This window comes from Periplaneta americana, chromosome 3 (genome assembly GCF_040183065.1).
Source record: "Periplaneta americana isolate PAMFEO1 chromosome 3, P.americana_PAMFEO1_priV1, whole genome shotgun sequence".
Classification (NCBI taxonomy): domain Eukaryota; kingdom Metazoa; phylum Arthropoda; class Insecta; order Blattodea; family Blattidae; genus Periplaneta; species Periplaneta americana.
Genome location: NC_091119.1, coordinates 57,572,893 through 57,597,121, shown reverse-complemented (window position 1 = coordinate 57,597,121; position 24,229 = coordinate 57,572,893).

Genomic DNA, 24,229 nt, shown 5'->3' with positions numbered 1-24,229 from the left:
ACACACAGCAGATTAAATTATTTTTTGTGCAGTACTTGACAGACAAAATATTCAGCAGTGGAAGATAGAAATATTTGAGTTCATTTAACAGTTAGACATTTGCATTTAGTCAAATTTTCATTCAATTCTTAAATTTAGTGCCACAATATCAGTTGGGAAGGCATTTCAATATTGTTACAACGAAGGAATTCGATGTACTGTAAAGAAGTAAATTTGAAATTCCTTACTAAACTTACTGTTTATTTTAACTTAGTTGTGACATTTTGTCGGCTTACAAACAAAACACGTTATCAAAATAATTACTTCCGAGAAAAAAACTCTCTTATTCTGAAAAAATAAATCCTCAAAATATTATTTTTAGTAAGTTGTTTCTGTTGAAGTGTATTTCTTTTTATATTTCTAAGTTTATATACAGGGTGTATATAAAAGGATATAGCGAATTTAAAGATGTTTAATGATACTTTAACTATGACAATAAGAAAACTCATGTTAAATGAAAGAGAATGGAGGTATCGTGTGGTTAGCACGATGATCCCCCCAGCCGTTATAGCTGACTTTCGTAACCGGATTTCGCTACCTATCGTAGCTTCCGAAGTGCATCATGATGCTGGATGGGCACCGATCCCATACACTGGCCGAAATTTCATGAGAAAATTTCTTCCCCTCTGAGGACTCGAACCAGCGCACATTCCGTAACGTGAGTCCTAGGCACGCCACGACACCACGGCGCGGGACTGTTACAATTGTAACATTCATAATGGTAGTTATACGTTACAATTAGTTTGTTATAATCATGATATTTACTATGGGGTATTTAGCAAATATTAGCTTGTACGTTTACAGAAAAGACAGAGAAATACTGCACTACACCATAGAGTATAACGATTTCAAAATTATCTTCACTTTTGAATTAGCATACGATTCAACAAAAAATTCTTTGAACACCGAGAGCCATTATATGTAGTCCAATTTGTATCGTCTATAGATCAATAATTTTCTTTTCTTTATCTATTAATTTTTATGTGGTAACTTTCGAGGAATATCACTTTTGTTGACGTCGTACAAAATTTTGTCCAATATTCTTTTGAGAAGATTAACTCCGTACGTAGATGAAATTATTGGGGATCATCAGTGCGGTTTTAGGCGTAATCGATCGACTATTGATCAGATTTTTTGTATTCGACAGATAATGGAAAAAATGGGAGTATGAGGATACAGTACATTAGTTATTCATAGATTTCAAAAAGGCATATGACTCGGTTAAGAGGGAAGTATTATATGATATTCTTATTGAATTTGGTATTCCCAAGAAACTAGTTCGATTAATTAAAACGTGTCTCAGTGAAACATACAGCAGAGTCCGTATAGGTCAGTTTCTACCTGATGCTTCTCCAATTCACTGCGGGCTAAAAGCAGGGAGATGCACTATCACCTTTACTTTTTAACTTCGCTCTAGAAAATGCCATTAGGAAAGTTCAGGATAAGAGGCAGGCTTTGGAATTGAACGGGTTACATCAGCATTTTGTCTATGCGGATGACGTGAATATGTTAGGAGAAAATCCACAAACGATTAGGGAAAACACGGAAATTTTACTTGAAGCAAGTAAAGCGATCGGTTTGGAAGTAAATCCCGAAAAGACAAAATATATGATTATGTCTCGTGACCAGAATATTGTACGAAATGGAAATATAAAAATTGGAGATTTATCCTTCGAAGGGGTGGAAAAATTCAAATATCTTGGAGCAACAGTAACAAATATAAATGACACTCGGGAGGAAATTAAACGCAGAATAAATATGGGAAATGCGTGTTATTATTCGGTTGAGAAGCTTTTATCATCTAGTCTGCTGTCAAAAAATCTGAAAGTTAGAATTTATAAAACAGTTATATTACCGGTTGTTCTGTATGGTTGTGAAACTTGGACTCTCACTCTGAGAGAGGAACATAGGTTAAGGGTGTTTGAGAATAAGGTGCTTAGGAAAATATTTGGGGCTAAGCGGGATGAAGTTACAGGAGAATGGAGAAAGGTACACGACGTAGAGCTGCACGCATTGTATTCTTCACCTGACATAATTAGGAACATTAAATTCAGACGTTTGAGATGGGCAGGGCACGTAGTACGTATGGGCGAATCGAGAAATGCATATAGAGTGTTAGTTACGGGACCGGAGGGAAAAATACCTTTGGGGAGGCCGAGACGTAGATGGGAGGGTGATATTAAAAAATGGATTTGAGGGAGGTGGGATATGATGATAGAGACTGGATCAATCTTGCACAGGATAGGGACCGATGGCGGGCTTATGTGAGGGCGGCAATGAACCTTCGGGTACCTTAAAAGCCATTAGTAAGTAAGTAAGAAAAATGTAGAATAGAAGACAACTTAATTAAAGTATGTGAAAAATAATAATAAAATGACAAGGAGAGAGAACTGAGAAATCGAAGGCTGTGATCCATTGTTTATTTTCATCTCCATAGGAACTGTAAGTTAAAATATTCAATCGTATTTCAATTGTATTGTACACAGAAAGGAACGGCGATAGAGTAAAGCCAGCGAAATTGCTTCCTTCTGACCCAGAGTCGGGGGACATCTCGACCTGCTGATCCGTATTTTTTGCTACTTGTATAGAATAACACGGAGGTAAGGAAGGTCAAAAGGACACCACCGCCGTGTGGCCATGATGCGCAGGAAGGTCGGCTTTGGCACGGGATCAACCGGAAAGAGAGTCACATTCGCAGAAAAGCCAACATCAAGGATTTAAACCCACTTCTGTGTCCTTTTTTTCCTTCCTTTCTTTCCACACTTTTACATCCAATTTTCTGTATGTTTCTAACCTCCTCTTTTCTCATTTTCTCCTGTACTTTCCACTTGTCGCTCCTTTATGTCTTTGAATCTAAGCCAGGAGTCCTTCGGCTAGGATCCGGTCTTCGATATATGATAACTACTCTCCAGCTGTAGCGAATCTGTCAGAGAAATGTTTCGCTATTTTCTGCCGGTGCAATGAAGCATCCACCTGTTGAAATCAAAACATCACAAACAAAAATCCTCTGTGATAGTTCACTGTTAGAAATCGACCTTGTTCTTCCATGAACTTGAGCTTGTTCCCCGACATTAACTGGAAAGAGTTTCATGGTAGACACGACATGAAAAATTAATCACTCTACTCTTATTATTTCATTTCGTAAAATAAATAAAAATAGCGGGCTACGTTCGGGGACAAGGCCGTAGATTTAACGTGAATACGTTGTCCCATGATTATTGAACGTGTACAGAAGGGATTAGAAATGAAGAAACAGACTAGCTTTATTAACAAATTTATATTGAAGCAAAGACCTCAAGAAGTCTTACATGTTTTTGCAGTCTATTGAACCCATTAACTTCCACCTGAAAAATAATTATAATTTAAGATATACAGTCTGATCTGTTTGAGTATGGATAATATTAAATTATTATTATAAAGCTATTATGACAGTAGAAAAAATTTGTTGCTGGTTATATTACAATTGAAAGATGGGAGTTTCCATATATGAGCCGTTCAGAGCAGAAGTGGTGTAAGTCAAAATTGGGTAATGGGGGTTAAAGTAAACATTATGTAAAATACAGCGCAAAGTAGCAATTTATATTAAATTTATTTAAACTATTAGTAGTCGGTGGATAGCAAGGAGGCCATATTAATTGCTACTTTGCGCTGTATTTTACAGAATTTTTACTTTAAACCCCATTACCCAATTTTGACTTACACCAATTTTGCTCTGAACGGCTCATATGACAATGAACAATGCATAATCTGAAAGGACGAATGAAAATCGTAGATGATTAAAATGGCTACTACAAATCAACAACAGGCACAATGTGTTCTTTGGTATGCTAAATTTGAGAGTGTTAAAAGAGTTCAAAGAGAAATTAGACTTGAGTATGGTGTGCGTAATGTACCTAAATACGATTCCATAATGTTGTGGTATCGAACATTTGTAGAAACATGTTCTGTGTTAAAAAAAAAAAAAACATGCAGGAGGTCGCAGGGAAATCCAGTACGAGAAGCAGCTGTCTCTTGGCTTGGTCCCCAAACTCCCCATAAGCCCTTTTGACTTCTTCGTGTAGGATTTTAGAAAAAGCAGATAGTTACGCTCTCACTTGCACATAGTGTAGACATGGCTATTTTATAAGGAATTAGGGGGGACGAATCCCAGAAAAGTATGTATTTCATATGCTAGGAAGATGAGTTGACAACAAGGTAGATGTTTTCTTGGAAAAACCATAAAACTTATAAAGATTTCGCATTATGTTTCAACTTTCAATAGAGGTAGACTAGGTCACTGTCCTTATATCTCCATCTCTTTCTGAAGTGTTTGTGCAAAGATTTTCCCTACGCTCTCTGGGTTACAGTTAGAAAATAACAGTACTATTGTGCTTTTAAGTAAGAAATTTCGGAGAGAGAAATATTGTCGGAATTTTTAGTACGAGTTTGTATTAACAAAATAATAATTAATGTCAACTACAACCGATTAATTTAATTAACTCGATTATTCGATTAAATATTTTGATCGATTAATCTTAGAACAGAAATTGATAGATAAATTGATTAAATCCCTTAACACTAATTATAAGATTTCATCAGAAATATTTGTCTATGCGGTGGTCAAGACTGCACAATTTTTATTTATTCATTAGTTAATTTGTTTTGGCGAACAGTCCAATTTTATCATGGTGGGTACCTGATATCTTTAATATAACTTCTAAATAATAATTTCTAACATCACGAAAGTAAAGGACACTGAGATATTTAAATATTGGCTTCTTTTCGAGGTCCGGATCAGGGAAGAATTTTGGATACTATTCGTGAATTCGATGTTAACAGGAGGAGCATCATATCTCAACTCTGACAGAATAAAATCCCATCCCAATATATATATATATATATATATATATATATATATATATATATATATCTGAAAAGCCCCAGGGCCCGAAGCCTCGAGCCTTTAAACCCTGTATCAGCATCGAAGATCCGTACTGATCCCATGACGTCACCCCACGCTCTTTTAACCATTGAAAATGCTAGATGAGATGAGGGGAAGTGGAGAGTTTTGGTGGAATGAAAGATGGAAAAGGGAATACCTCGAGAAAAATCCTATAAATTATCTGCTTTGTCCACTAAATTTTTCATCATGACTGGATGAAGACTAGTACGTTAGCGCACAGCCACAAATGCTATTATTTAGAGTGATACTTAATCCGAAGCGGTGAAGAGAAATAAATTATTAAATGTATTAGCAAACTTATAGCAAGCATATATAATATCTATAAAACAAATGTAATTGCAGTAAGGTGTGACAATAAATTATCGCAATGGACAGAAATTCATACAGGAGTAAGACAAGGTTGCGGCCTTTCACCGTTGCTGTTTATTATATATATGAATCAAATAATTAGAGAATGGAAACAATTTCCTCATGGATATATACAACTGAATAGACATTTACAACTAGATTCATTATTTTTTTCAGACGATTTAGCTGTGATGGCATCCTCAGGGATGAATTACAACGTTCAATTTTTAATTTTAAGAAAATTGGAATTAAATAAAGAAAAAAACAAACTATGGTCTCCTGCGGAAAATACCCTGTGCCTAGCAAAATATATTTTGATTACAAAATATTAGAAAGAGTAAATTATCTTACATATCTCGGATACACATGATCTTCTTTCGATGAAGGAGACATTTCACAGAAAATTTCTAAATACACCAAAACAATGGGAATAATTAACAACATTATGAAACCTTCCCTAGTACAAAGGGATACTAGAATTCGCCTATACAAGACCTTGGCAAACCTGTACTTTGTTACGACGGCAGTGATGCGTGGACATTGAGGAAGAAAGACGAAAGCAGAATAACGGCCAATGAAATGAAATTTATGGGATAGCCTATACAGCGGGATATACGAAATGGGATCACAAACGCAATGAAGATGTAATGGAAGAATTACAACTAGAACAACTGGATAAATCATCTCCATCGCATGAGTAGAGATAGAATCCCAAAAGTCATGTTCCACTATCGTCCAAACGGGAAGAGATCTCTCGGTCATCCAAAGAAGCGCTGGTTTGAAAATTCAACTGTGAGATCGTAACAGGCCATATGGCCTAATACTTGAAGGGAAGAAGAAGAAGAAGAAGAAGAAGAAGAAGAAGACTTAATCCGAAGCCTATGATAATACTGACGATCATAAATACGAGATGCTCCATTAGGTCTCTTGCTGCACTTGCAACTTCGTGGTAAGTTTCAACCTTAATTTTACTACGTAGACCATCGACTCCCAACTACTACCAGTAACGCATAACACAATGTCAATACGGCGGTTGCTGTCGTCTGCGATACAACGAACTTTTATGTTGATTTTCAAGTTCGTCATTTTTTTCCTGGTTAGCCTATTACATCCTTATTTAAGTTGTGTTAACTCTCGCTAAGTGGTTTTATATTTTATTTTATGCTCGACCATGCCGAAATGTAGTAATTATACACCTGGTAGCAGTCCTTTAATGCATGTCATTAAAGTACACCTATTCATTAAAGTACAGGTGTTCAGCCAATGACAACTCAGCTTACAGGTGTTCAGCCAATGACAAGTCAGCTTTGTACCGTTATAAAACCTCAAGTATCGATTATTCTCGGATATGCAATCGAAGAGAATTAGCGAAAAGTCACGGAGGCTGGAAATCCAATACTGTCGCAGAAGGTTATGTTCTGTTACTATAATAGAGTTAATTGTAAATAATATTCAAATAAATTCAATTTGCATCTCGTTTTTCAATTCTAAATCAATTTTCAGGTTATATCAGAGTAATGTTCATCTTATTCTGTGCCAAGGTCAATAGAATTCGGCCTCGGAAAAAATCAATACTTTCGCGTCTGCGCACATCTAACAATTCAGGTCAGTTCGGACATAACCATAATTTTGAATACTTTCATGTTATAAATATGGTCGAGCATAAAAAGTCGTATAAAACTTGCCTATAATGGTAATTAAGACGCTCGTATGAAAATTATGAAACTGGCTTGCGCTCGTTTCATAAACAACCATACTTGCGTCTTAATTACTACCATTATAGGCTCGTTGCACAATGTACTATTATCCGTCTTAGTATTTATTTTATTATTGTAAATATATTTGTTTTATTATTATTATTATCATTATTATTATTATTATTATTATTATTATTATTATTATTATTAATGAATTAATTTGTATTACTATCTTTGTATCATCTTCGTCACGGTTAATGTATTATTATTATTATTATTATTATTATTATTATTATTATTATTGTTGTTACTATTATTTCTATTATCAACATTATTATTGATCTCTGTAAAATTTATATAGACTACTGGACTGTAACAGAGCACGAGCATATGCTCATTTCGGGTATCTATTCACATGTATTCATTTAAAAATGTATTCATTTACTTACATTGATACCGTCTATCATGTCTTGCATTACTTGGATGGATTTTCCAAACACTCTGTATATAGTTACACACAGACTTTCATTTGTATTTGAAAAATTGTCTCTTCTTCAGAGATGGACTGAACTTCTATTTATAGTCTCCATAAATGAATTCAAATGGAATTATGAAGTAGAGATATAATATTCGTATCCATAAAAATACATCAAAACCCTGAACAAGATAGAATCGCCACTTGGAGAAAGCGTTTCTTTCCTTCCTTCAATCTTCTCTAGCGTTTTGACCAGCACGTGCCGCGGAACACAGAGTCCGGAAAACTTATTATATTTTATGGCGTCTCCCGCAGAGATAAAGCGACACAAAATCCTTTATATTATGAAGACTCCTTTCTTCCCAATCAATAATTCAGGACCACGCCGCAAGACCGTGCCACTTTAAAATCAGAATAGATGTCCACTTCAGTTTTTTCTCTCCATCTTTATCAGCTGCTACTCCTTACTATAAATGCCGTGACAAGTCTTTCCCACTCTTCTACCTAAACCGCTCGCGACGGCTAGAATAATTTATTTATCCTCACATCTCCTGTAATGTCGCCTCGTCCTTATTTCTTATCATCGCCTCTCTGGAGTGTGTTTAACTCAGGTCGGGTCTATCATACAATTTTTCCTCGTTGTATGAATAGCTCATGCAAAATTAAACTACTAGCTACAGATGTTTCAGAAGAAAACTAATTTACATATTTTAATTCCCTCTATCGACTTATACAGGACGTTTCATAACAAGTGCATCCTACTTGAGAGACATTTAGGATCTGTAATAACAATAAATCAACTTTTTCTTTTAAGGGATTAGGTACAGCTTACAGCAGAAAAATTTTGGAAATATATTGAACATTTTTTCCCCCAATTACTGTACCTTGTGGAATAATGAAAATTACAATGTTTAAACACTGTCCTTCAGCTATATGATAAAAATATATTTATGATAAAATTTTTTTTTTTTTTTTTTTTTTTTTTCAGAATTCAAAATTATAGCAGTTCACTGTGCAGTGATGAAGCGTTTCCCTCATAACTGAAAAAATATCCAACATTCTGTGCTGAAATGTTTTGTGTGTACTTATGCATGTCATATCTACAATATGATGCAAAATTATTTCTCTGTCTGTGATAGACTGTCTGATAAAAATAGATTATTTAAAAAAATGGTAAAATATCAGTATTTTCTTCTAACACAAAATAAAAAAAAATATATATTTTTTTTAAGGAATGTAGTTGAAAGAGCATGATATTGTAAACGTGAGTTTCAGTACTAAAATAAAAGGGCGAGAACATGAAAAAGTTGACAAGGTTATGAGTTATGAGGGAAACACTTCATCACTGCACAGTGAACTGCCACCGTATTGAATTTTGAAAAAATATATATAAATAATTTTTTTAAACCATCAAAGTATTTTTCTCATATAGCAGAAGGACAGTGTTTTACACATACCAATTTTTATTATTGTACAATATACAGTAATATAGGAAAAAAAATTGATTATCTCCCAAAATTTTACTGCTGTAAGCTGTACCTAACCCCTGAAAGATTAGGCTCACAGCCTGTTACGGCTTATATACGTAAATATTAATTTTTGGTCCTACATAATGTATCTGTTATGATAACAATGGTTATTAGAGGAGAAAAATTCGCTTCGGCGCCGGAGATCGGACCCGGGTCCTTGGTTCCAAATACCAAGTGCTCTAATCACTGAGCTACGCCGAAGTTCAATCCACAGCACCGGATCGAATCCCTCTCCTCTATTGTTTTTCCTTTGTGGCCTCACTCCAAGTTCGACATATATATTGACATATTAAGTCAACTGTCATTATACAAGGAGCGCACTCAATTGAGTGACTTGGTGGCCGGGATTCCACAGTAATGTGCACTGTTGGGCTAAGAATCTTTATCTTTATATATATCTTTGAGTGCGTTTCTTGTATAATGGCAGTTGACTTAATACAGAGTGTTTAAAAAATACGAGGCATAATTTCAGGTAATGTATTTCCCATATGTAGACAATCAAAATAGTTCATTACAACATGTGTCCGGAAATGCTTTATTTCCGAGTTATGGCCTTCACAACATTGAAATTCACCAGAACGTTTTTCTTTCTGCAGGTCGTTGCCGTCAAAGGAGACATTAAGAGGGCACTCTGACCGTTCATTCCGAGGCGAAGGTTACATTCAGTGTTGTGTAGGCGTTAGACTGTGCGACATATATTCAAATCAAGAGCTGGCATAGATACACTTCAAGTACGGTAAAGCGGACGGCAATGCTGCGCTGGCTCGTCGTTTGTACCAGGAGAGGTACCCACAGCGACAATGTCTAGATCGGAAGACATTTGTACGTCTCCATTACCGTCTGTGCGAGTATGGAAAATTTAACTCTCCTGGTTTGGGAAGGGGACGACCAAGATCTACAACTCCAGAAGTATAGGAGGAGGTTCTGGAGGCTGTGAACATGACTCCTTCTATCAGCACACGAAGGGTAGCGTTTCAAGTCAATGTTCCTCATACGACTGTCTGGAGAATGTTGAAAGAGTATCAATTGTATCCTTATCATTTGCAACATGTACAGGCCCTGTCACCAGCAGATTACCCTGCACGAGTTAGGTTCTGTCAGTGGTTCTTGCAGCAGTGTGGTGTAAATCCGAACTTTCCTGCCTTAGTATTATTTACAGATGAAGCACAGTTCACACGAGATGGCATAACAAATTTCCACAATCAGCATGTATGGGCGTATGAAAACCCACGTGCATCTGTTCCATCTCATCACCAGGTGCGGTTCTCCCTCAACATGTGGGCCTGTATCATTGGTGATCGATTAGTTGGACCCCATGTACTTGTAAACAGACTTACGGGGTAGGCGTACACAAACTTCCTGGAAAACACCATACCTCATGTTTTAGAAGACACTCCACTGATCAATCGTCAACACATTCACTTCTTGCATGATGGCGCTCCTGCACACTTCAGTCGTACGGCTCGCCTGTACTTGGATCGAAGGTTTCCTGATCGATGGATAGGTACAGGTGGCCCAATTGCTTGGCCTCCACGCTTACCTGATCTGAACCCTCTCGATTTCTACTTGTGGAGCCATTTAAAATCATTGGTTTATTCGTCTCCGGTGCCTGATTTGGAATTCCTTCGGAATCGAATTGTGGCATGTTCTGAGGACATACGCAATACTCCTGGAGTTTGGGATCGTGTTCGCAGGTCAATGAGACATCGATGTGAGGTCTGTATTCAAGCAGGAGGTGGACATTTTGAACATCTTCTGTAATGACAACGACCTGCGGAAAGAAAAACGTTCCAGTGAATTTCAATGTTGTGAAGGCCATAACTCGGAAATGAAGCATTTCCGGACACATGTTGTAATGAACTATTTTGATTGTCCACATGTGGGAAATACATACCTGAAATTATGCCTCGTATTTTTTAAACATCCTGTATATGGAATATAAGAGAAAACAAAGAGGAAGGCAGAAAGTAGAAAAGATTGAAGAATGCTGGGTTTGCAGTGAAAGACCTCCCCTTGGGCAGGACACTAAATGAATGAATGAATGACGGAATAATATTATAAGGATTTCTTATGTTGCAGTTTCAACCAACAGTAGTATGCAAACGCACACAAAATCTAAGACAGTTGTGTAGTAATAAATGTATAACATATTAAAACCGAATCGAAACGAAATAATAGCGCTTTTCAAAAGTAAGAGGTAACCTTAATTGCTTATATATTTTTCATGGATTTGCTGGGAGGGATGATGAACAGGAGAAAAATTCAGGGCAGAAGAAGTCAGATGTTAGAAAACATTAAGGTACTTATATTGATCGTATATGGTGACTAAGAGGAAGACGTAAAATAGAAAAAACTGAAGAATGATGGTTTGTATTGAAGAACCTGTTCTCGGTCAGAAAATTATGAGTAAACGAATATTCTTTATTTTATACAATCTTAATAATTCTGGCACTGGCTTATTACGCAAGAAGTAAGATTTTTTGCTCCACCATGACGAGTCTCTTTCTCTCTTATTGTTCTGGTGATTGTGTTGTTGGCACTTACCTGTAACTGAGCCTGCAAGATCGCCAGATATTAACCCAGCGATTATTGGTTGTGGGGCTGTGTAAAGGAAAGAGTATTCTTGAGGAAGTCTACGACAATTAATGAGGTGAAAGGCTCCATCGCACAAACTATGGCAGGTACTTCACATCAAGAACTCATAGCTGCTATATACAGCATTGAAGGGAGGGTGTTACAGTCTGATTATTTAGTCCTGACAGTCGCCGACAATGTGCGCCTGGTTCAGGCGAGTCCATTAAGTTACGCCAAGTGATGCTCAAGTTAGTCTGTTGCCTGCATTCAGAGCGATCGGTTGTCACGCATGCGGTATAGCGTTGTGTTTCCAGCACAGCTAAGCTGTATTCCATTTCTTTGCCGACCGCTCGCCCTTATCTCTACTTCGGAGCTTTCCCCACTACTCCTATTACTTCCCCTCTGTCAGGACTATAGTCGGTCTGTACTTGTACAGTTACAAAATTGTGGACGCGTATATATTCGATGAAGTTCGGCAATGGGTGATGTTACAAAAAGTCCAATATGCCAGTGCCAGAATTTTTAATTTTGTGTAAAAATAATGATAATATGAGCAATTAAATTTAATTATCTATTACTTAAAAAAATCTCTATTTATACAGGGTGTTTCTGGGCTAGTGTTACAAACTTTCAGGGATGATGGGGAATTTAAGATAAGGGACCCTGGTCCGGAAATGACTGAGTCGAAAGTTACAAGAAAAAATAGTTGTGTGGGAATGAAATGATTTTATTTCTCTCTACACCTTATTTATGTGTATTTATCTGTACATCTTACACATACTGTATTCATCTGACGTTGTTTAAGTTGTCTACCTACAGTATTCCGTTCAGTGCGCTGTCTGAGGTTTGGGGACAGGAAACTACACTAAAGCAATGCAGATAGCGTAATGTGTAACGGACATGGTCGGTCCTGACATGCACGTCTGTAGACAGCAGTGTATGTGTACAAGTTGCAGAGTCCAGTCGATCAGTCCTAGTGAAATGGAGTACACGAGAATGAAATAAGCAACCTGATTTTCGAATATCGATGTGCCAATGGGAACAGTAGACAAGCTCACAGATTGTATCGGGGCAAGTACCCACTTAGGAGACATCCGACACATACCATTTTTCCACGTGGTGTGAAATTACAATTCCAGTTCCACACAACTATTTTTGCTTATATCTTTCGACTCAGTCACTTCAGGAACAGAGTTCCTTATCTAAAATAGATACTTATGCCTTTCCCCATCATCCCTGAAAGTTTGTAACACCAGCCCGGAAACCCCTGTATAAATACAGGGACATCATTTTATTTTTACTAACATTTTTAATATTAACCTTGCTATACCTTTGGATTAATGGTTCAGAACCGGAAATACCGTTTGCTTTCACCTTCCACGATTGAAGTTCGATGATTCTGGCGTAAAATACAAACAAATCACTTTACTAAGTATAGGAGGGAAGAAAAGTAGTTCATCCATTTACGTAAACTAGGAGATATCGTAATTTTTAATTTGATCATTTTCATTAGGTGTTTGTTTAATCTTAATACAGTGCAGTATTAACAATAAGTGTTTTTACTCACGAACTGAGCTGTCCATGTGGACGTATTCATTATGCAGTGTATATTATACTGTCTACAGCACATTAGCGGACAATACAGAGAATAAAGTTAAATTGAAAAATAATCATAATATGGATATTAACACATCTTTTGAAATGGTGGCCGTTCATTTCGATACAGACTTCAGTTCTTTTGTGCATATTATCGCACTATAGATAGACTCTTGTACCTAATTCCAATTACCAGTTTCGTCCTTCGTACTAGTAACTCATGTTGAAATAATTCTATACCTATTATATAAAAGAGTACCTTACGTACTGTAAATTCAATCTTCACTTCCGCCCGACCCGCACAGATAACATTACTCAGACGTGCTATCTACTGTCCGTCCAAGTGGTTATGTCGCAGGATGGTAGAAAGGGGGGAAATCACGTGACAGTTAATTACTTTTATTTAAGTTATTTTAAACAGTTGCGGGTGAGGGAAATCGGGATGCGACGTAGGCAAACGGACGACAGTACCTGTGCGAAAATATGATTCAATATTGAAAGCTCTTTCGTCACTGGAAAACACGAACATATTTCTGGAACGTACTATACTGACTAACTCAATACTGTTTGTGTTTACTATGACCTTAAGGCGACTTTTGTCTGTATACGCTTGGTTCTGTGAGGAGAACAGTTGGAAGTTCACTAGTAGAGGGGGTGAGAATGAAGTACATTCAGAAACTCAGGTACAATAAACTTGAAGTAAAAATAAAATGATGTCCCTGTATAACTCAGTGATGTCACATATATACATCCATAAAGTTTGCGTTTTATGGTTTTGATTAGTATGAAGACATAGGCTTGCACCGTGCTAAGTAAATAACGAAACATAATATTTTCAGGAGGTATTGGCAGTATTGAATATTTGTCGCAGAAAATCTTGGCTTTAAATTGGAATTTATTTCACTTAATCGATTTTCAATTGTTCCTTTCGCAGTATCCATGGTAACTATAAGTGATTTTTCCTGAATATCACTAGGCTATCTTCTGGAAATGTTTAAAGATATTAAACTTACTATCCACTTGAGTTCGAGATGCTGCTAGAGCTCTTTATGCATTTATCTCACAGACTTGATCCCACATAAACCTTTCAGCTCTTCTCAAAGCCTTACAGCTGAATCAATCGCCTCTGAAGGATGACGTATCAATGCCGGCACGAAGAAGAGTTTCTACAGACGCCACAAAATTGCGGTGCGGACACTGCATTCCATAGCTGGAGTATGTGAAAGAGCGCAGAAGAAACCATGTTTAACACAGGTGCGTTTGCTTGATATATATGGTGAGACAGCAAAATGAATCCTCATATCTATAAGAAGAAATTTGCGTTTGCCACCTTGTGTTGGAAGATACCATTGGTCATCCCACGAAAGGTTTCGATTTCAATGACTATTTCGTTTATATGACGTCATTCCATTTTCGGCCAATGAAGTGTAATGAAATCTTGAATTCCAACCAATCACAGTCATACATCGCGATAATTTCTGCAGGTCGATTTATCACTATCCATTTATCGTATGGTCGTTCTTTTGTTTAGTCAGTGTCGCCAACTGTTTCCACGTATATCGATGAGCATGAATCCATTGTACTAAATAAAGTGCGAAATCCTACTTCCACGTCTACATCTTCATCTTCTAATTCCATGTCCATTGTATCTAAAGAAAATGACACTCCCTCATAACAATTGTTCATTCAATTAATGTATTAATCAGGTTATTTGTATTATACTATGAAATTTTTAAATTAAATTATGATTTCAGCAGATAACGAAAGCGTATCTCTGTTATAATAACAAGAGAAAAGCGTAGTACATGCAATTAATATTTTTAAATTCGTATTTCGCTTTTCTCAATTGGCATTACTGAATAACATTTAATTTCTTTATTGCAGTAATCGTTATTCATATATTTTAATGTCTGAATAGGTTAAGTATTCATGAATATACAATTATTAATATTTTGTGAGCGAATTTTAGGGATATATTATTTACATTTTAATTTTATTCACTAAATAGTCCTAGTAAATGTCACTCGAGGTCTGAGATTTCGCTTCGCTCGTGGATTTATCGGCAAATCTCAGACCTCTTGTGACATTACTATAGATAAAGGTACAAATAACTTTATTATGATACAATATTATAGAGAAATCTTACTATTTCTACTGAAATTAGTGTTTCCATATGCCGCAGATTTCGCACACAATACCCGAGACACAGATGATAGACGACATTAAAATATATGGATCATATGCGGAGACAAAGACGAAGGTAGAAAATAGGAAAGACTGGAGAATGCTTGGTTTGAAATGAAAGACCTGACTTTGGGCAGAACACTATGAATGAATGATATTTATTTTCATTTGTTTAATTACGAAATACAACAAACCAACGCTATTCAGTCTATTTCTTTGTGACTAATTGCGTTGTTTTTTCCGCATATTATGTATTTCTCTTAGTATTGGTTTCCTTCTACAGATTGGTCTTACTCAGTGTAAGTATGAATGCAATGTGTAACCTCGCAAATTTCAAGCGCAATAATTAACTATAGATCCCTATTAGAAAGAACAACAACCAACTTTCTTGGCTTAAAAATCGATAATGTATTAAACTGGAAAAATCATATTAAAGAAATTACCCCCAAACTAATTTCAGCATGTTTTGCTATTAGATCTATGCAAAAGATAGTTAATATCAGTACCTTAAAAACAGTATGCTTTGCATACTTCCACTCGGTAATGAGTTTTGGAATAATAATAACAGTATATTCCTACTACAAAAAAGAGTAATAGAATAATAGTGGTGCCAAATCTAGGGAATCGTGTAGGACTATTTAAAAAAAAACTACAAATAATGCCCATGGCTTGTCAGTATATTTTTTCATGAATAATCTTCCTCATATGTAATCTTTAAAACTTTTTAACTAATTCAACAATTCATAGCATAAATACACATCAAAAATGACTTTCATACTCCATTCGCAAGTCTATCGTGCTATCAAAAGGAGTGCGTTATATGGCAGTAAAAATTTGTAATAGCCTCCCTATCGATATAAAAAAATGAAACTCAAAACATAAGATTATTTATGGCAAAATTAAAGAAGTACCTAATTTCTCACGCCTTCTATTCTGTAGGTGAATTCATGACATTCAGTAACGCTTCAAGAAATTGATACTAAAACTTTGTGTTGTACTAGTAGACTATATTGATAACCTCGGCTGTATATATTTCATTTAGACTGTTACTATAAATTAAGACTTTATATTTAAAATTTTAAATTGTTAATTTAATTGTTCTAGGTAGCCCAGAAGGACTCGGTATACTCTCCTACATAAATTTTACAATATTAAATGTTTACATAAATTTTTTGAAAGAAAATTAAAATAAACATATATGAATTGAAGGCTCCAATTCCAAAACTGTCTACATCCATTCTTAACAATTTTCAGGAAACGCCAAAAGCTGATAACTTTTTTCCTAATTGTTTGCAGTGTTCGTCATATTTGAAGCTTATTTATGGAAGGAAAGAGGGCATTTAGGCCCAACATTCACTAGAAAATTGCTAGAGACATTTAGGTAGATGACGAAACCGCCATTATCTCAATTAAAAAAAATGGATTTAGACAGTTTTGGAATAGGACGCTTCAATTATAAAGTGAAGAAAAAGAAATTAAACAGAGTGAAAATGATGAATCAGAATTTGGCAAGAACGTTTCAAAACTGAAGTTATGATGTCAGTAGTAAGTGTCTGTGGTAGTTCAAAAGTCTTCCTGAAGCTTTCAAAGAACTTGGGAATCACACGACGAGCTCCAATAAGAAGACCAATCACCTCAGTGGTTTCAAGCTGGTATTTTGCTTTGAAGTAATCAACTGTTGGCAGATAAATGTTGATCTTTTCTTGATTGACATCCTCCGGCTGGCTACTCCCCGTTTCAATCCTTATGGTAGGATCAATTACTGTATATAACCTTTCTTGGTAGTCTGGAAATACGCTATGTTGTCAATACGTCTAGAAGAGCCATTAGTAGCAAGGCAAAAAACTTCCTCTTCTACTGTCCAAGACTTTTTTTTAAAAGCAGTTACATAAGGACCGAACATGATGGTGTCAGGCATTTAGGAAGAGTGAACTTCTGTTACACTGACCTAGGACATGGGCAAGGGTTTCAGTCTCCGGGCATCCATGTCTGCACTGGGATCCGTCCAGAGAGCGACCAGGTACTCCTCTAACTGCTGCTAAATTGGTATTCATTTTAAGGCAGGTTACCCATTCAGATGTAGATAGTCCAGACTTATTAAAAACACAGTCATTGGCTTTAGGTACTTGGCTGTACAATTCTACACCTCTGCCTCTTCCAGGCATTATTTTCCAAGATTCGAATTCTGTATTTCTTAATTCCTCTCTTAATTTCCTAGTCACAGATTTAAGAAGTTCAACTGGAAAAGGGAGACGTAGGTTTGACAGGAAGAATTAAGTTTAGACATCGAAGGTCGCATACTATTTACATAAGGATTTTCGTTTAATATTAAAGTGATGAAGATGTTACAGTGTTGCAAGTATTAAGTTTTTTGACTTGTTCCATACTCTAGCTGTGAAGCAATGTATGAATATCATGGAATGTTAATAAATACAATATAATACAATAAAATAATTTTCCAAGGATCTGAGATGATTTAGAGCTGTTAATTGGTTTGAGGTGTGGTCTCTGCAATGTGTATCCATCCGGAGGCTGTCAATGGTTGAAGAATGGAAAGGTGCTGAAATATGCGTTTTGTTAATACACATTATTTAAGTGAGAAAGTGTTTTTTTTTTCTAAATCTGTATTAATTTATTATTAAAGAATTTAACGATTTGAAAAATGCCTGACTTTTGTGTAATCCTGTGATACATTTATTTCCATTTATTAGCGTGTTAAATTCGTTGAAGATTCACGAGTAATATCACTTTCGGCTTTAAGAGCGTTTATGGCGTACTCTTTGTGATAATCCAATTTAACGACTGTATGAACGAGCGTTAGTATCTTGCGGATGTATAAACAATGGAGATGACGGACATTATGAAGCATAATGGAAAGAAATAGACTCTTTGTGCTGATTCCATTTTTATTACAGTGCGACAAAAAAATGATACGTCAATTACTTCATCCTTATGTGAGGGAGATATAATGGATGACCCTGGATAGAAGGAAAAACAACAGCTCTCCCACGGAGAAACTGGGAGACAGGTAGAAATGGCCAGTCCTTTTTTTATTACCAACTAGCTTCTTTATTTGATCAGCGGGAGGGAAACAAGTGGAAGGCGGATAATGAAACAAATGAAATATCGTTAAATGTACACTGCGACTAATTCCTTAAACGAACAAAGAATCTGAAATAAAAAGGACTAAAATCTGTAATACGAAGGGAATTAATTCAATTTATTCTTGCTTGTAAAACAATAGAAACATTGAATGGGAAGATTGTATTGACAGATGCCAGATTTCTATCTATTGATTATTTGTTCCAAACGCTGTCATTATTATTTCTGTTGAACGAGTTCTGAGTACTGAACGTAGTTGAATGTTTCGTGGAATGCACTAAACAGAAAATTAAGTATCCCCGTAAGACCCGTCTGTACGAGTAAAGGCTGGTTCATAATAAACGGGGAACAAAAATGACGAGAACTAGAACGGAAATATTGTTAAAATAAATGCATTTATATGTGATTATTCACAATTAACTAGGTATTGTGAATGCTCACTTTTAAATACATTCATTTTAACATTATTTCCGTTCTCGTTTTTGTTGTTTCCGTTTCCGCTTTATTGTGAACCAGCCTTAAGTCGATCAAAATTGTCCTTGGTCGCCGCGTTTCTATCATTAGGAAACGTATTTTGTCCCAGGGCGTATAGAGATAAGGCTAGTTGTTCATAGACTATATTGGCATGACGTCATGTTGGCGAGTGGACCTTATATTATTCAAAACTTGACATTGGAGACTGTTAAAAATGCATTCTAGTAATAAAGATTGATACTACGATTATTTATCCTACAACTTAAATTATTTTTTCATTAATTTATTGGTTTATTTTTACAGGTACTGTCAGAGTTAATGCTATACAGGGTGTTTCCGAGGTGGTGTTACAAACTTTCAGGGATGATGGCAAAAAGCACATGTATCAATTTGAGATAAGGAACCCTGGTCCGGAAATGACTGAGTCGAAAATTACAAGCAAAAATAGTTCTGTGAAAATGATATAATTTTATTCCTCTGCACACCTTATTTATTGTATTTATCTGTACATATTACACATACTGTAGTCATCTGACGTTGTTTACGTTGTCTACTTACAGTATTCCATTCAGTGCACTGTCTGAGGGATGGGGACAGGAAATTACACTAAAGCAATGCAGATAGCGTAAAGTGTAACGGACATGGTCGGTCCTGATATGCACGTCTGTAGACAGCAGTGTATGTGTACAAATTGCAGTGTCCAGTCGATCAGTCCTAGTGAAATGGAGGAGTACATGAGAGCAGAATAAGTAGACGTGATTTTCGAATACGGATGAGTCAATATGAACAGTAGACAAGCTCACAGATTGTATCGGTGCAAGTACCCACGTAGGAGACATCCGGCCCATATCATTTTTCCACGACTGTTTCAAAGGTTAAGGGAAGGAGGGCACGTGGCGCGAAATTACAATTCCATTTCCACACAACTATTTTTGCTTATAACTTTCGATTCAGTCATTTCCGGACCATGGTTCCTGATCTCAAATTGATATATATGCCCTTCGCCATCATCCCTGAAAGTTTGTAACACCACCTCGGAAACACCCTGTATAAGGCTTTCTCTTCCACTCAATCAGTATAAAAAATATATATCAAATATAAATAACATTTACACAGAAATAATAATGATGATGATGATGGTAATAATAATAATAATAATAATAATAATAATAATAATAATGATAATAATAATAACAATAATAACAATAACATGAGGTGCTGCCAGGAAATGAATAGGAGGATAGCGATGGCAAAGGAAGCTTTTAATAGAAAAGGAGCATCTTCTGCGGACCTCTGAAAAAGAACTAAGGAAGAGACTAGTGAAGTGCTTTGTATGGCGTATGGCATTGTATGAGGCAGAAACGTGGACATTACGACGAAGTGAAGAGAAGCGAATGGAAACATTTGAAATGTGGATGTGGAGAAGAACGCAACGTGTGAATAAGAAATAAAGCTGTACTGGAAACATTGGTTAAAGAAAGAATGATGCTGAAACTGATCAGGAATAGAAAAAGGAATTGGTTGGCTGACTGGCTGAGAAGAAACTGCCTACTGAAGGACGCACTGGGAGAAATGTTGACGGGAGAAGAGTTAGGAACAGAAGAAGATATCAGATGATAGACGATAGCAAGATATTTCGATCATATGAGGAGACAAAGAGGAAGGCAGAAAATAGGAAAGATTGGAGAAAGCTGGGTTTTCAGTGAAAGACCTGCCCTTGGGCAGAACACTAAATTAAATTAAATTAAATTAACAATTATAACAGTTGTAAGAGAAAAATGTAGATGTGTTCAGTTACCTGTAATTAAAAGTGTTAAACAATTACAATTTAGTGTTGAATAAAACAATTTCGGTCCAAGGGATGATTAACGCAATGAAGGAAAATTGATATATTAAAAATAAAAATTCTACACAATGGGTCGGGAGCCCATACTGAAGGGGAAACACAGTGACAACTTTACTCCACTTTTTGTTCGTGTACATAAGACTAAGTCAATAAACAATCCCTGCTGTGCTTGAGTAGTCAGACTTCTGACCTGTCACATAGGCGGTCCGGGTTCGAGTCCCGGTCAGATCTGGGATTTTTCATTGTAAAATTCATAGTGACACTTGTGGCGGACAAGTTCACAGTTGGGGTTTTTCTCGGAGTTTTCCCGTTTTTCCCCATATTAGGCATTGACATCATTCCGGCACCATTTCTCCATTTCGGTCATCATTCCATAGTATTTCCAGGACGCCGCCTGACGACGTACGGAAGGGACTGCCCAAGGAACGAGGAGGGTTGCCTGCTCGGCACCTGGGTATGCAGCGAATCTTTGTGTAGTCAGTCGGTTTGGGTTTGGGATTGCGCCTCTCTTGAGGGTTAGCGCAATATACCTTAACAGTGCTGGGCCATAGTGCCCCACCCGTAAATTAAATTAAATTCAATGTCAATGAACGGCCGCTCGACTTCAGTGCAATCACAGTCTGCATCATTGGCGTATCATTATCACCTGAAAAGTTAATGATATTAAATATGGCTAATTGAGCAATATCTTTATTATCTGTACTTTCATCTAGTGCCAAGGAATAGTTTGTAATTCATTCATACATCAGAACTAAGTACCACTATTATACCCGCAACTGTGTGAGATGACAGACTGATGCACTTGAATTGTTCGACTATGTTAGGGCAAACATCTTCTGCAGTTAAAACTAAACAGTCCCATAATAGACACGGCAGAACAATATTACATCGCAATGAGTTTTAATAAAGGGAACCAACTTTTAAACGAGCAAATAGTTAACCCCAAAAACTCATTATTCAATTTATTTAAATTAGTTTCAAAAAATCAGACTACATCATCTCAGCTTATGACATCACATCCCCCTCTCCCCACATTACTTCCGGATCCGCCAGACGTACATTAGGATAAGAACCGCTGTGAGCATCGAACGATTCTCATTCATAGCCTGGCCAACGTCGAGCACGCAACATGTCCAGCCTTTGTACGTAAGTCACTAGTTTAATTCAATGCATTTAACCATCAGCATATTCATATACATAACAACAAATTTTATGTTCGCAGTGTAAAGGCTTGTCTGATAATCGGACGGTGACAACCATGAATATGTAATAATCCAACCACAACAACCACAGGAAAACAATAACCAGGTATCAATGTAACTTATATTACGCACCACATTCGATTATGGTAAAGTGCTCCGATATTTGAAAAGTGAACAAACAACCAGGAACCTTGGTGCAATAATAACGAATCAACATAAAGAATTTTAATAGTGAATATCTTAGTGTAAGGTTACATCTCCTCAAGTAAATGAATAACTGCATTTGACCACACAATACGTCAAGAAAACCCCAGTGTTTCACAAATTGATGGATAATTGGAGCAAATTTTAAATGTTAGTAATAAGTGTGTTTTAATTTTTAATCATTAATTATCTACAAACAGATTGTTTTATATGTGACATGAAATCACCAGGGTACACATCATATGTTTCATTCACACAGTTCATGTGCACCTATTTGAACACGTAATTAGGCAAATTCTCATACATTTGAAAATGGCACATTAGTGCCGAAAACGTTTATGTTATAATTAATCATATAATACTAGATAAGTATAGACGGTATATTTAAATTTTAACATTGTATAAAACTAAACAGTCCTTAGCATTCTCCTCCATTGCGAATGGTTTCATTCTATCCGCAATATATTTCGAAATGCGGTAGCTGGCACGAAACAATTTTTGTGCTGTGGTTTGTTCACTAACTTGTGCGATTTTTTCAGTGTTTTGCCCTTTTAGACTTTCTAACAACTACTTTCTCTCGTCCCCTATAATAGATAACAAATTCAAACGCCGATTGTGAAAGACACCGCTTTCCATCTCTAGAATATGATATTCCTTCAAATATTATTTGTGTAGAACAGCGACCGCGAGGCGGCACTCAATGAGTGTATAAAGTATTTCCCCTCCATTACCCCTTCTATCATGCTTGACTATGTAATTCTCCCCATCTTGTAGACGACACATCGAAGCTATAGTTTTGGCCACCATTAGGCGTTACTCTTGGTGCACTATGCGCGGCGAACTACATAGAACTGTATGATGATTAATGAAGGTATGGGAAATGGGAGTACCTTGCGAAAGCCTAGAAGCAAGCGCCACAAATTTCAGTTGGACTGCCGGAAATAGAACCCAGGTTTTCAAGAATTTTAGACTTGTGTTAGTTTACTTGTGTGTATTTATTGTCTTCCTCGGGGTCCTTACACTGCCAATAAAAATTAATCATATTGGGAAGGATATATGCATGTTTCGTAAGCGGGATGCAACACACCCCTGGGTCATTCCATACAAAATTTTAAGAATATGCCAATGATGTTATGATTTTATTTTTGGCTTTCAATATACTCGTAATAATGTTATTATGAAAATAAATTAAACTGCCAACTATGACAATCATATCATTAATATTTTAGTCATACTGATGACTGAAAAATGGGTGGCAGTTAAGCCTATGCTTTCCATAATTTAATATATTCTAGACACCCTATATGAGACATTGTAAACCTGAACAACCATATTTTAATACCTTAAGGACTAGTTCGAATAATATTAAGGGATGGTCTTAAAACCACCGTATTGAAAAAAAAATAGTTTTATATTCGAATGCAGCAATTTAAATTCATGCGAATTCCATTCGTATTGAAGAAAATTTTATTTTTAATCCATCGCCCAAGTTTTATGACATTACCTCAAAAAACCTATGAATAATTAAATCAACAGAATTGTTAATATTTGTTTTGACGGTTGAAAATCGCTTGCTGTGTGTGGCGGTCGCAGCGTTCGCGAGACTTCATAACGATGAGTAATCTCAAACAATCCTCTGTGTACATCAACCTGACCTTGATCGCGCAGCATTCTGTACGACGGGAGAGCCCACCTGCTGAGCTCCTTTGTTCCTGTGAGTTATTTTTATTAAAAGCTGACATGATATTTAAGTCAACATTCTGCAATTTTCATAGTAGAATCAATATACCCAAAATAATTAATCACACGTTTCTTCGTCTGTAAAAATGAATTGCATTTTGTCTTCTATATATATTGTTTAAAATTAATTTACGGCGGCTAACAATTTAAAATATATAAGTGACTTCAATACAATTTGGAAAAGGATAGAGTAGTTTATAAATGCCCTCATTTTGAGGGCATTTATAAACTACTCTATCCTTTTCCAAATTGTATTGAAGTCACTTATATATTTTAA